Genomic DNA, 15,550 nt, shown 5'->3' with positions numbered 1-15,550 from the left:
TTTTGATCTACAACTTACCCTATGAACACGAACATTTTATAAAAGAGAAATATCTTTTCACATCAACTTGTGTTCATTATATTCATACAAATATAGTTCAAATCAAACACAAGCCTTTTCAAAGAGAAAAAAATTAGAGTTGTTCACTGTTCTTTTCTTTCCCAGATGATCTGGTGTGAGATGCGGACTGCCATGTTGCACCAGACCCACAGCAACCAGGACCCATTGTTCCCAAGGGAAACGTAGCCTATGCGGGAATGCAGTGGTGTACTCTGCAAGGAACGTGGCAAATAGCATATGTCACTACTGTACAGTACACAACAGACAATTATGATTCAACTGTCCAAATTATAATCAGTTTGACAAATGTCCACAAGCGTCTTCATTCTATTTTATATTTTCCCTAAGACAAGGCAATCACACAACCAGACAATTCCATCAGGGAAGCTTGTTAGCTGCTTAGTCTGTTAAACCCTGGTTGCCATAGCATCTAGAGTTGAAAAAGCTGCAGATTGGCATGAAAAAGCATGTCGACAATTGCCCTGTCACAGCATGCAAGCCAGGTCTGCTCAAAGGCAGCACACTACAAGTTTTCTTTCCCAGTTTGCACTACCCCATGCTGTTTAATAATATCCATTTACTGGTATTGGGATTGATCTAGCACAGTGTAAAATTCACATCTAGTGAGACTTTGCTTTTCACATGGAGTGAAATTCTTTAACAAATGGGAGTATGGCAATTAATTTAGAAATGTAATACTGTATATACTATAAGAAGTATATTTAGATTTAATAGAGAAACTGTCCAAAATTTTAATGCACAGTTCTTTAAAGAGCCAAACAGTTTTACTTGGCAGTTTTTCAGTTGACTTTCTAGTCATTTCTGAAGCCTAGTTAGTCATACTTTGGGGATGACAGACAGCATTCAAAATTCAGTGGTACATTTTTAAACATGTTTTAATCGTGCTGTAGCCATTTCTTCTTTAAGCACACAGTATAATTTAATTAAGGATATACATTTCTAAAATAACTGTAATTTAATTAAAGATTAATATCATGAACACTGAAATTATAGTCTAGAGAGCAATGTGCATCAATTTTTTTTCCAGAGGGATCATATTCTTAATGGTGATAAATTACCATGTATTATTAAGAAAAAGTGGGTTTCTACCAAAGGGTATTCAAACCCCTGCCAACTCTCAGATTTCTACAGTGCACGGACTTTAAATAAAGTAAAGCATGTTTACAAACAACCATTTGTTAGCTTATTGGAACTACAGAAATGTGAAAATATCTTCAGAAACTGTGAGACTAGAAAATAATTTTTGCTCAGAAGTTTATACTTGCATTATCCAGTCTGGTCATTATCTCCTTCTATTCTGTCACTTCAATTTTAGCTTTCCTTCAATGGCACAAAGAAAGAAAAATCTTAAAATACTCAAGAGCACAATTAACCTAGCAAACCAATATGTATATCAAACATGTGTCGTTCTGTATTTTCTGAAATACTTGCTCTTCCCATTGGTAGCCATTGCTTTATTCTCCTAATGTCACAAAATCATAATTATTTAAGTTAGTTTTTGAAACTAACTTGTGAAAAAGTTGACAGTTGGCCACAACACAAAAAAAGTAAGTTAATGTTTACATTACATTATAGGAGTAATGATTATTTTTCATGTTCCTGAACTACTGACATCCTCTTTTGTCCTAAACAAGATTGCCGAAGATCTTTAAACAGAAGCGCCGAAAGATGACCACCTTGAGTTTTATATATACATATATATCAGTATGAGTCAGTAGAAATCATATACATATATCGGTAGGAAAATAGTGTCACTGAGATTGTTCACACTATACATTTAACTCTCATTTTCTAGGAATTCTCAAAAATCTCAAAATCTTGGGATGAAAGTTGGTTCACATATGGTGTCCATGAATGTGTTTTCTTATACCACATCTTCCAGTTAAAAAAAAAAAAAGAGAGAAAAGCTGTTTACTTGTTAAAGGTCTTTTTATAAGCTTTGATGACTCAAAAACACCTTCATTTTAACACATGGGATTTGGCAAAGAACTTAACCATGTTACCATTTGAAAGACTTTGATATTTTGAAAGAGAGAGAATTAAAAACAACAGAGATTGAAACTAAAGTTGGCTTTTGTGTATAGAACATAATTTTCTCAAGTAGATTTTTCAGTATAAGGATTTACTACTGAAATTTATCTGCCAGGATACCATAACGTATCAAAGCTACAGCTATCCTGAATGAACAATGGGAAAAGTAGAGCACAAATTTCACCCTAGTATATCTAGTTAAAAAAAAAAAAAATCTTGCTATAGCATTACAGTACTCTAAATAGACAAATGTGTATGTCAACTAAAAAGCGTAACAAAGGGTTGAAACAAAATTTCTTCTATTACACTTTTCCGGAATGCTTGTATTTAAACTTTTGTTTGTTTGTTACTCATTTCCTTAACTCACAAGCGATACAGTGTACTTCTTCAAGTTGGATTCAAGTAGGGACCACCTCTTAAGCAGTCTGTTGGATATGCTTATTTTCCTACAGTCTTCAAAGTATTTGGTTTGCGGAGCCCATGAATTGGGTAGCATGGAAATGAAGGCTTATGCCTTAACTCAGAGTACCTTTGCTTTAGTCAGGATACCTTAGTTCTTCCCTGTAACCCCAATGCTGCCTTTGTCTATGACTTACAAACAACTGTTGGTCTTTACAACTATGTTGTATTAATATTACCTATTCCCAATACATTAAAAAAATTAATTATGTATGAACTGCATTCCCTTTTTATACCTAATTTATTTCATGTTTATTCTTCTCCTCTAAAATTAGAAATTAAATTATTCTTTCTGAATTGCTTCGAATATTTTCATTGGATATCATTGTAACTTTTGGAACATCCTCTACAAATAATCCACATTTCAGTCGATTATTGCCAAATTGAAACTATACAGGAAAACATCAATAACCCTAATATTTCATAAAAAGAAAAACAAAAAAACCTAAGACTTGTGGTAGTGAAAAGGTGGTATCTTGCAATGGCATTAGTTCCTTTCATAATACAAAGGGTAAATGTCATAATATAGATTCTGCACTGCTTTCTTTCGCAAAATAAATGCATCCTATTTATTCCTCAAGTGAAATACTAGTTTTCACAAAATGTAGGTTTCATATAAGCACATACATTCTTGTGTAAGGTAGTTCTTGTTTTTCTGAGTGATTTTGCCTTATTCTGAAATTTTCTTCACCTGACTGAGAGCACATTAACTGCTAGATAGGCATCACACTGATGTCTCCATGCTGTAGCATACAGCCGTGAATTTGCTACGATCTGTTTAATCAGCAGTGTATTGATTTTCCGCAGCTTTCCTTCATTTTAGCCCCATAGCAGGCTTCTGTAATTTCCTTTGGACAAAGTGTAACCAAACTGTGCTAAGTGATGTTGATTTGCAGGCAAAAGTAAAGGGGTAAATATAAATTAACAAGCTATAAACATTTTACAAGTGGGGAGTCAATAAAAACAGTGTCTGCAGTTTCTTTTAAAAAAATGATTTGAAGCAGATTGTTAACAAACGTGTCCAAAGAAACTGACATGAGTCTGAGAATAATTTTTGCGCTTTGTGATTAAGAATTGATCAGTCTAAAAGCCTCGGATGCAACTGAATCACCCATAAGCTGCTGGCCTGAAAAGGCTCAGCAGGGGCTGGTATTTGTTTGTTAAACTCCCATGATTCCAAGTAGATAATTGGTCTGTGAAGTTCATGGCAGAATCTGAATTTGCTTTCTTGCTTCCCAGCTGGCTGAGCACTGGTTTATAGACTTCTGTGTACAAATTTAGCCAGCAGCAAACCTCACATCTTTAATATAAAAGGTGTTTTGTTGTGTTTTTCAGGTGCTGAGTGGAAAGCCCACACTCCAGAAGCTCATTAAAAGGGCCAAGTTACAGTACAGGTTTATTTCTGTCACAGCGTTTCTGAAAACAGTGACAAGGATTAATATGTTTCTTTAGTACTGGAAAAAGCCTGACACAATCCCTTGTGAATTTGATCATCTGTTTCATTGCCTGTATAAGATTCAATCTCTTATTATATCCTGAAGTTACAGCTGCAAACTAATGCTGGTAAGAATTCATAAGCTATTGCAGAAGCCTGGGGCAAAACGAATTGTTTTCTTCAACAGTCGCTTATTTATTTATTATTTATTTCATACCCCTCTCTATCATCTTTTTCCACTGTTCCTCCTCAAAGTCAAGATCATCTTGGCTCTTTGTCTGAATGCACAGAGCAAATATAGAGACATGGGGAATTCATGCTTCCAAGAGCTTTCAAAAAGTTGTTACAGATCAGTGTATTGTGGAAATGTCCACTCTAAATTTTTTATAAAACTATTCTTACTTCCCTTTCCTTGAAATGGAGATTCTTTGTTACATTCTTTATTAAAAAGCAATATCGGCACAAACGGTATAACCTTTGTGTTCTGTGTAATCATGTGACATTAGGCTTTCTCTGCCAGTGGTTGCTATGTTTCTGGGACATGATTTGACATGTGGTACATGCAAATCCTAGTAAAGTGCAAACTGTATCATAAAATTATTCCACTTTACATCAAACTAGATTGGCAAATAGCTATTTGCTATTTTCAAAAATTTTCAAAAATTAGAAGTTATAACAATATGCTTTATGGATACCATAAAACAAACCATCTTTTAAACTGAGGAATCTCTCTCTTTTTCTCAAGTTCATTTTAGGGGGGTATTTCTCACCTACCAGTTTTTTTTGTTATTATGGAAAATGATAAGCTACATTAGAATTGTAGAGACAAAAATGTATATTCAAAATTTCCGACATGATGCCAGTATAAAATAATCCATTTGTTACATTTATAAGAGTTGGTAGAAATAATTACAAGATTAGGCTGACGGAGTATATTCATGCGATGTTTGAAATTAGACATTAAGCTTCCCTCATTCTTAACAGAAGTTGCGTGCCTAATTCCCTATGCACCACAGACATTTTAACCCATAATAACTGATTGTAAATACAGTATGAGACTAGCTAGAGCCTTATTTACACCTGCCAATTTGCTGCCCTCCAGCACTAAAAACAAAAACAAAATGGTAGCAAAAGAACTGCCAAGCAAAACACACTGTGCCCCTCATGTACACTCCTTTCTATGTCCGCAAACAGAACCTTTTGCTTCTTGTTTTCCATCAACAAATTCAACTTTGGAATTTAAAATAAAGTTAAGGAAAAAGACATTTGCCTGACATGGCAATAAAAAAATAATGGTTAAAATGGTCATCTCCTTCAAATATGTGTCCCCTTAAAGTAATGTAAGTACTATAAGTGCTTCATGACACTTTTAATTAAGAAGTAACAAATGTAAGAAAATAAAAAGGAAGTAACACGTGTGCCATGCAATGTAAATGTAGCAATGGCAGCCACTTATATTTACTGAATAACTGCAAGATTTGCACTTAATTTTGTTCATATGATGAAGGCCCGTGTCATTCATTAGAAAGAATATATCATAGGTATTTTGGTTGGTAAGGTTGCCTTCCCTGTTGTTTTTGCATGCCCTGTGCTTCCCTGTCATATCTCATTTACATAATGGCAGCCCCATTATTTCCATTTCTTTTCTTTCTTCTTTTTTTTTTTTTTTAGAAGCTTACAGCATTTGTCAACATTTTAGTGAGGATTTCCTACTAACTTGATTCAGTGACTATAACTTCTGCTAAATGTTAAATAGTGGTTTACTCTTCCATTGTGGATAGCAATGATTTGCATTATTATTGATATATTACTTGACTTGCGTATATTAAAATAGTAACATAAGGCATAATAATATTTGTATACATATGATATGAATAATTTGTGTATCAATATCATCTTTTCCCAATGAGCTCAGTACATGTAATTTGATGGTGAACTCTACCCTTAAGCATTCAAGACATTAAGTGTAGAAAGAAACTCATACATCTTGATTAACTTTTGAAGGTTGTTGAGGACAAATATTTTTATCACATAGAAGAAAATTGAGGATTACTTTTTAGACAAACAATTGATGACTAAGCCAAAATTAGAACTCAATATTCTTTAGAGTTTAGATCATATCTTAATGTTTCATGTCGAAAGATTATGATTTACAGGGCTGGTAAACACATATGTGGAGATCTGTGTTTTATTGGCTAGATTGGGGATCCTGAAAACAGGACAAATGTCTCATTTAACTTTAACCAACATTAAACATATATTTGGTATTCAATAAATATCCATTATATTGGATAAACTGAGGCTTTCAGTACATAAATTGCCAAAATATGGTATGACAGCATACCAGTTCTTGTCACTTATGGTGATGATGTTTATTGGTTTTTCAGGTCAATACATTGCAATTACGAGTTGTTGCACAGGGTATATTTATTGTGCCTTTTAATGGGAAAGGAGGTGAATAGGAATAAAAAACAAAACAGAAAATAATATATGGCATGCTATATTTGGATGTTGCCTGCTGCTATACATAAAAAAGGAGATTAGATATTTTAGGAGAGAAAAAGGTAAAATTCCAAGAATTGCCCGTTTCTTTTCGGTAAGCCTATGACGGATAGAGTTCTATGAAACATTAGTAAACATGAAAATAAATACAAGAAAAATGCTATAAAAGGCATGATTGCTATAAATTTATGGGAGAGTACTAATCAATCCGTGTAATTCAGAAATTGCCTAAAATATAAAGTTTCAATTCTGTGACTGTTTAAGTAAATAGCATGGCCTTATATTTCCCATGGAAATCTGTACTAAGAAATAGACTAAGACAGATATAATTTGTTAAAATAAACTTTGAAACCAGTTATATGTAGCATTAGTCAGTTAAAAATAACCAAATATTTCAAATTTCTCCAAACTTCTTAATAGATAAATTAACAAAAATTTTCACACTGAAACTAGGAGAAAGTCCACAAAATATTCCCATGGCTACTTTTGTCTCTTCTTAGATTCAGAATTTGTTTTTACCAATTTCTGTTCTCAGATATTAAATCCTCTAGTGGCCAGGCATTGAATTAAGTTACGTAGGTGTCTGATAGAAATCTAAGGCATATTTCTAAGGACAAAATGTATGCCAGCAGTGCCACTCAGGCCCTTTAAAAGTACTGTTTATTTAGGATGATTAATGACTAGATCTCTTGTTGACTTTTCTTTGCAGTTAAGTGGTGGTCTCAAGTTTATTTTGGTAATAAAGCACTGTTCTGGGAAATGAATTCAAATCTTTAGTTCTCATCTATTTAACCTTTAGATTATTGTTAAGTGGAAATTATGTTTTGTTCCCTCAATTTCCTTTATTATTTTACACTTTTTTCTTTCAAAACTGTTCAAACCAGGGAATTAGATATATCCTATTTGCGGAAATTTGTAGCTGCCCTTAGTTCAAGTAACTTTGGAAAGTTAAAATAAGTTTATGGTCAGTTGTCTGTGAATAAAAAGTATTGCAGATCATAGCATATTTGTGCCCATACTGAGCAAAGTAATGATTTGTGCTTTTTCAGCTTGTTTGCATTCATTCACTAATGTTTTCAAAAATGCTTTTATTCCTGAATATCAAACACATGATTCTTTCTTAAAAAACATTGATTGATTGATTGATTGATTGATTGATTAGAGAAAGAAAGTGAATGGGGGGGAGGGGAGAGGGAGAGTATCTTTAAGCAAACTCCTTGCCGAGCACAGAGCCGAGGCAGAGCTGGATCTCAGAACCCTGATATCATGACCTGAGCCAAAACCAAGAGTCCAAGAGTCCAAAGCTTAACCAACTGAGCTGCCCAGGCACCCCTCAAACACATGACTCTATTTGGTTGTTTTAGTCTTCATGCAAAGATTATACATTCCAATTAATGTGAGTGTCATCAGTGTAGGTGGTGTATCCTACAGAATTTTATAACAATATCAAGAGAATAATAAATACTTACATAGGTATACATATACATCTATCTCATTCTAACCATAGTAATACCATAGCTATTACTTAGAATGAAACTACTCCCTAATTTCCAAATCATATTGAGCTAGTTGTTTGCAATTTTTTAAAAGATTTTATTTATTTATTTGAGAGAGAGAGTGAAAGAGGGAGCAGAGGGGAAGAGTCCCAAGTAGACTCCACGCTGAACACGGAGCCAGAAGCAGGGTACAATCTGATGACCCTGAGATCACGACCTGAGCCAAAACCAAGAGTTGGGTGCTTAACCAACTGTGCCACCCAGATGCCACAAAATCTGTTGAACAGTTTTAGGCATGTGAGTGGCATAATCTGATTTGTACTCTTTGAAAGATCACTCTAGTTTTCAGGAAGAGATACATTGTGAGAGGTAAGAGTTCAGGGTGATCAGGTAAAATACAGACTCTTAAATACAGAGGACAAACCAATGGTTGCCTGAGGGGAAGTGGTGGGGAAGTGGGGTGTGAAATAGGTGATGGGGATTAAGGAGTACACTTTTCATGAAGAGCACTGAGTAATGTAAAGAATTGTTGAATCATTATATTGCACAAACCAAAACTAATATAACACTGCATATTAATTATACTTGAAACAGAATACTATTGTAGTAGACCTAGTAAGAGATGTTGGAGTTTTGAACAAGGATGGTAGTAGTAGTGAAGTAAAAATGGACAAATTCGAGAAGTATTTTGGATACAATGCTCACAAGAATTGCTGCTGATTAGGTACAAGTGGTGAGGAGCAGAAAGATTATCCCTACATTTGGAGTGTGAGTGAATGGGGTGCCAGTTAACTAAGATGGAGAAAGTGTATATCCACGCATGTGTGCGTGTGTGTGTGTGTGTGTGTGTGTGTGAGAGAGAGAGAGAGAGAGAGAGAGAGAGCATGCACTTGTAAACAGGCTAGGGGGAAGTCCAGGCCAATTACGTTTCCATTTCTGCAGCTATCTTTGTAGGCTCAGAGGAGATGGACCCATTTGAATCACTGTTGCAAAAAGTACTATATATAAAAAAGAAGAAACTGTTTTTCATGTGTCTTTCCCTCTTAAGCATCTTTGCCTTCTTCCTGTTTCAAAGATTTGTGATTTCTTCATTTTTCACAATTGCACCACAGTCTTTGGAATTTAAACAACTGAATGATCACTAACTAAATGCAAATCTAGATTCTCTCTCTCCCTCTCTCTTTATCCCCCCCAGCACACACTCCTTTGACTCATATTTTTCATTAACAAATGTTCAGGATTGTTTCCGAGGAAACAATTACCTCGGGTAATCTCTTACGTTTACCATTTTCAGAGTCTATCTAAAACTATTTGAATTGAGGATACCTCAGCTCTTTAATTCAATAAGCTAAAATAATCATGTGTCTATTGCTTTTTAAAAAAATAAACACTCATCTTACATACAATAGTTAACACAATCTCTGTCAGTTACTGTTTTTATAATGCTTCCTCAGCACTTTACTGCTCCAGTTTGGTGCTTTCTAAACAAGAATGTCTTGGGTCACCTGGGTGACTCAGTCAAGTGTCTACCTTCAGCTCAGGTCATGATTCCAGAGTCATGGGATCGAGCCCCATATCTGGGCTCCAGCCCCATATCTGGCTCCCTGCTCAGTGGGGAGTCTGCTTCTCCCTCTCCTTCTGCCCCTCCCCCACCCCCTGCGCATGCTCATTTGCATGCTCTTTCTCTCTCTTAAATAAATAAAATCTTAAAAAAAAAAAAAAAGAACCTCAACCTTACTCTGGTAAAGACTATTGGCTGCCTATCCCGTATTCATTCTCACCTTTTGTATTGCATAACTCATTTGTTGGGAGTGGTGATGTGACTAGTGCAAAACCACAGGCGCAGACTTCCTGTAGTTAGGACCACAGTATGGTTCAAAAAGATATAACTGGAAGTCGTAGGTTGAGTCTTTCATAAAAGTTCCTCAGAAGGGACAGGGGAAATGGCCCAGCCACCTATTTTTGGTTCTTTGGGCTTGGATTATAGTTCCAGTACCTTTGGCTGAAGATACATTGGGATTATGAGTTCTAGAGTTTCACATTACAAATCATGGAGTAGAAAAAAAAAAAAAGAAAGAAACCCGAAACATTGATGACATTTTGGAGTTTCTGACTGAAAGCTCTCAGGACTGTCACTCTTTCTGGCTGATACGTATGCTTTCAAGATCAGCTGCTGACTGATGATCCCCTCCAGCTCTTCTCATAAACTATTTTTATTCTTCTCTATGGAATCTTTAGTGAAGGAAAACAGTGTCTTTCCTTTGAACATTTGATGTACCTGTCTGCTCCTGCTCTTGGCATATGCCATTGTTTGCCTCTATGTATCCCACACTAGATGGAGAGACCATGAGTGCAGGCACAGTGTCGGGGTCTTCTGCATTATCAACCAAGTTCTGTGCACAGTGCTTTGCACATACAAGGTATTCAATATGTGTTGAATGACATTTAATTCCCTTCTGGTGAGCTTATTAGTCCCTCTTCTTTCCACTAAATAGTTCTGAATTACTTAAAAGCCTGACTTAAAACTAATTCTCTCTGGAAAGTTTTTCATGATTAATCCCATCTGATTATGATTACTCCTCCACTTGGCATTTTCTTGGTACTTATGCAACTCCGATTAATAAAAGCGTACACCCAAACCTTCTTGATGTATGTCCTAGTTTTCCAATATATAGTAAAGTGTTCTGTGGGCAGGAATTCTGTACCTTACCTTCCTTTTTGGACTATTCCCATATAAAACCTGGTATTATGTTTTGTTATACAGAACTTAATAAATATTGTTGATCAACTAGAAATTCACTTGGGCCAGTCTCCTCCCAGATATTATAAATCTGTCCCCATTCAAAGGAATAGCTTCCTATAAAAAGAACCAATTAGATTCTTCTAGAATCAGATAACCATATTTTAAATTGGAAGACAACTAGGGGAGCCTGGGTGGTTCAGTCAGTTAAGTGTCCGACTCTTCATTTTGGCTTGCACATACAGTCCACATTAGCTCCATAAGGCAGGCATGTGTGCATTATTTTCCTGCACTTAGGACAGTCTCTACTTCAAAATAAGCACTCAATAAAATACCTATGGAATGAATAAATGATTAGAATGGTTACTAGAAGATATCCAGAGCATTGTCTCTGAAATGAGGCAAGTTTTCAATGAGCTGATGAGAACCAAAGAGAAATATTAATGCTGTATTGCAGTAGCAGAAGTAATGCTATAGCAGGAAAACAAAAACTAGTTATAAGCTAATCTGGGACATTCTTCCACAGTTCACAGAAGGCAAAGGAACAGGGAGGGCTATTCAGGGTTGGAACTGAACTGAAAAAGAACAAGATCAGGGACTGTGAAGTCCAGTAGAGTGACTACAAAACCCAGTTCACTCAGAATAGTCCCATTTTACATTTGTTGCCCCAGCGTAATTATTAACTGTGTCCCCTTTCACTCTCAAGAGTGTTCCTTGGATGAAAAATTATATGATCAACCTAAGTCTAGGATGCTAACAAACTTTACATGGAGTTCCTACAAGCCAATGAAGAACAAATGGAGATTCCCTGGTAGTTTTGTATCATGTTACTTGCTCCTTTGAAAGCAGACCAACTCAGAATGTTTTCCAAAGACACGGGTCTCAAAGGGATTGACATGGACTTTTCCACCAGCTGCTTCAGTGATTCTGCAATAAGCAATCATACAGAAAACTCAGCCTGAGCTACTGTGAAAGTATTTGGCATAATAGAATTAACACTGCTACTTCTGATGCAAGAACAGTATGTACTTCACTGAATCATCAAGTCAAACCAAAGATGGAAGGAGTCCCAGAATGCCAGCTGGGCTAGGTTGCTGCTTTAAGAAGCTAAATACAAAAACATGATCTGGTCTTTAAGAACCTTACTTTAACATACAGGTAAAAATGGATCATGTGGAGACTACATTATATGAACAAATCACATAACTGTATGGCAGCTCTTCCACTGGATTTGTAGATATGGGTATAATAATTTTTCATTCAATTTTCTGTAGATATATTCCAGCCCTGAGTTTAAAGTTTTTAAAAATAGATGTAACAGATTTTCTCTGATAAACTCTGTTATAATTTTTTTCATTAGCAGAATTCATCTAGTAGTTAACAAACACAGGTACTCTTCTGGAACTTTACATATGTTATATGAATTCCTATAAATAATCCAGGAAGTTGATTCTATTACTATTCTTGTTCTATAGATGAGAAACATGGGTCTTCGTGAAATTAAAGTTACCCCAAATTACCTAAATTCTAGAATTTAAGTAGAATTCAAATCTAGGCCTGCAAACTACAAAGCCTGTACTGAATCACTGTGCAGTACTCTTTAAATAACGCTGTTATTTAGTATTCAGTAGTATAATTGATCAGGATATGTTAAATAATTGATATGTTAAATAAATAAAGAAAAGCCCTATCCCCAAAGGGCTGACAGTCTAATTTTTCCTACTTGTTAAAATGCATCCAACTTATCCATCAGAAGATTAAAGTGGTGTTTCATAATCTTAACTATAATCACTTGATCTCTTTAGCTTGTTTTAGCATATTTTCACAATTAGCAATCCTTTCTCAAATCTCAAATACAATAGCACTAGCAATTATGATAGCAAATTGTGTGTGTGTGTGTGTGTGTGTGTGTGTGTACTTGTTATGTTTAGGCTGTGTTCTAAATGCTTCACATGGATTCACTTAAACTAATTTAATCTTAAATTATCTCCACTTTTCAGATGAGAATATTGTACAAATAAACAACTGGTCTGAGCTCATACATATTGTGAGTGGTGGAAGTAGGATTTATCCACAGCCCTTCTATCCCTAAAATGTACTTGTAACCACTAGATCTTCTCTCTCATTCTATATAAATTGATTGTTAAATTATTTTCTCTGCTTTCAGACAAATTGGTTAGAAAAAGCCTTTTATTTTTTTGTTTTCTAGCACAAAGCATGATGGGTCACAGTGAGATGATCTAAACCTATGTAGGTAAATAAAAAGTATTAGTCCTCAGACTTCCAGATAAGTGGTGACATGACCAAAAACATCTTTTTCCTCTATCTCTGGCTATAAAGACTAGAGAGCTAATAATATCCGTGGAACATAAATTTTAGTATTTTGTCGTCTTAAGCTACAGGTAGTGATATTTTTAAAAATATTTTAATGTGTTCTCTTTTGTACTTTTCTGTAGAGGATCTCTTTCCAGGAGAACCAAGGCAGTCATTGGCAGGAAGGATGGAAGGGGAATGAATAGAAAAAGAGGAATGAGATATAAGAACTGTAATTACAGAAATGCAGAAGGAAAGAAAGATTTTCAGCTAAGATATCCAAAATAAAATTAACTCCAAAACATTTGAAAACTATTTTCAAGTATTAAAGTAGGTTTGAAACCATGACTTAGAAAGAAAAGCTTTTTCTTTTTATTATCCTATTTTTATCTCTTGATTTTTTTTCAAGAGACATTTCTGCCAGTTTGGCCACAGAGTTTAATATAAGGTACAAAGGAACTCTGAATAAATCTACACCTTCTGGCAAAAATGGATTATGGAGTGAAGAAGATGGACAAAGCAAGACAAAGGATGTAGTCAGACATATGTCTTCTTTTATCTTTGGGCAAGAATCCAAGTATTAGATGAACTGAGGAAAATGTTAATTTTTTAAAAATATTATACCCTCTGTAATATTAGCACACAAAATACTGAAATGTAGGTTCTGTGGATGTTATCAGCCATCCAAACTCTCTGAAGTTTCTACCTATCATCCCACTTGGGAACAAATGGAATTAAAGGCTGTCTTCATGCCAATATGGAGATGTCCACAACAAAGAAAACTTGGTAGCACTGCGTGGAAGTAGAGAAGGGGTTTCAAGAGTCATTTTCAGCTGCTGCGTAATATGGATAGTACTCAGGACTTACCATAACTTTTAGATAGGGACAAAGAAGTTGAATGGATATTTAGAAACCTACAAGTGGGCCTATGTGATAGAATTCAATATGCCCCCCCCAACATATAATATAGGATACAGTGTATCCATCATAGGCTGGAAGCTGAATGGAAGATGTGACATAGAATTGGAGAGGTCTCATTCTTCTGAATGTGGCTGTCCAATTTTCCCAGCACCATTTATTGAAGAAACAGTCCTTTTTCCATTGGATATTCTTTCCTGCTTTGTCAATTAGTTGACCATAGAGTTGGGGGTCCATTTCTGGGTTCTCTGTTCTGTTCCACTGATGTATGTGTCTGTTTTTGTGCCAGTACCATGCTGTCTTGATGATGAACCTTTGTAATATAGCTTGAAGTCCAGCATTGTGATGCCACCAGCTTTGGTTTTCTTTTTCAACATTCCTCTGGCTATTCAGGGTCTTTTGGGTTCCATACAAATTTTAGGATTATCTGTTCCAGCTCTGTGAAAAATGTTGATGGTGTTTTGATAGGGATTGCTCTGAATGTATAGATTGCTCTGGGTAGCATAGGCATTTTAACAATACTTATTCTTCCAATCCATGAGCATTGAATGCTTTTCCATTTCTTTGTGTCTTCCCCAATTTCTTTCATAAGTGTTCTGTAGTTTTTAGAGTACAGATCCTTTAGTCTTTGGTTAGGTTTATTCCTAGGTGTCTTATGGTTTTTGGTGCAATTGTAAATAAGATCAATTCCTTAATTTCTATTTCTTCAGTCTCATTGTTAGTGTATAGAAATGCAACTGATTTCTGTGCATCGATTTTATATTCTGCCACTTTGCTGAATTCCTGTATGAGTTCTAGCAATTTTGGGGTGGAGTCTTTTGGGTTTTCCACTTAAAGTATCATGTCATCTGTGAAGAGTGAGAGTTTGACTTCTTCTTTGCCAATTTGAATGCCTTTTATTTCTTTTTGTTGTCTGATTGTTGAGGCTAGGACTTCTAGTACTATGTTGAACAACAGTGATGAGAGTGGGCATCCCTGTCATGGTCCTGACCTTGGGGGGAAAACTGAGAATGATATTCTCTGCGGGCTTTGCATAGATGGCTTTTATGATATTGAGGTAGCCACAGCCACATGCAGAAGAATGAAACTGGACCTTTTTTTCACACCATACACAAAGATAAACTCAAAATGAATGAAAGACTTAAATGTGAGACATAGAAATCCTTGAGGAGAGCAACCCTTTTGACCTCGGCCACAGCAACTTCTTGCTAGATACATCTTCAAAGGAAAGGGAAATAAAAGCAAAAATGAACTATTGGGACTTTATTCAAGATAAAAAGCTTCTGCACAGCCAAGGAAACAGTCAAAAAAGCTAAGAGGCAGCCCATGGAATGGGAGAAGATATTTGCAAATGACACTACAGATAAAAGACTAGTATCCAAGATCTACAAAGAACTTCTCAAACTCAATACATGTGAAACAAATAAACTCATGGATTTTTTAAAATGTTTTTTAATTATTCTGTTGTTCAACATACAGCAAAGGTTTGACCACATAAAAAATCAGATCAGCTCTAGAAATAGAATTTTCTAAAAAGAGAGAGAGAGAGAGATAAAGACTCTACATTCTTCAGCA

The sequence above is a fragment of the Ursus americanus genome, chromosome 35 (assembly GCF_024610735.1).
Source record: "Ursus americanus isolate L20-20 chromosome 35, mUrsAme1.1.p, whole genome shotgun sequence".
Classification (NCBI taxonomy): Eukaryota; Metazoa; Chordata; class Mammalia; order Carnivora; family Ursidae; genus Ursus; species Ursus americanus.
This window is presented reverse-complemented; position numbering follows the sequence as displayed.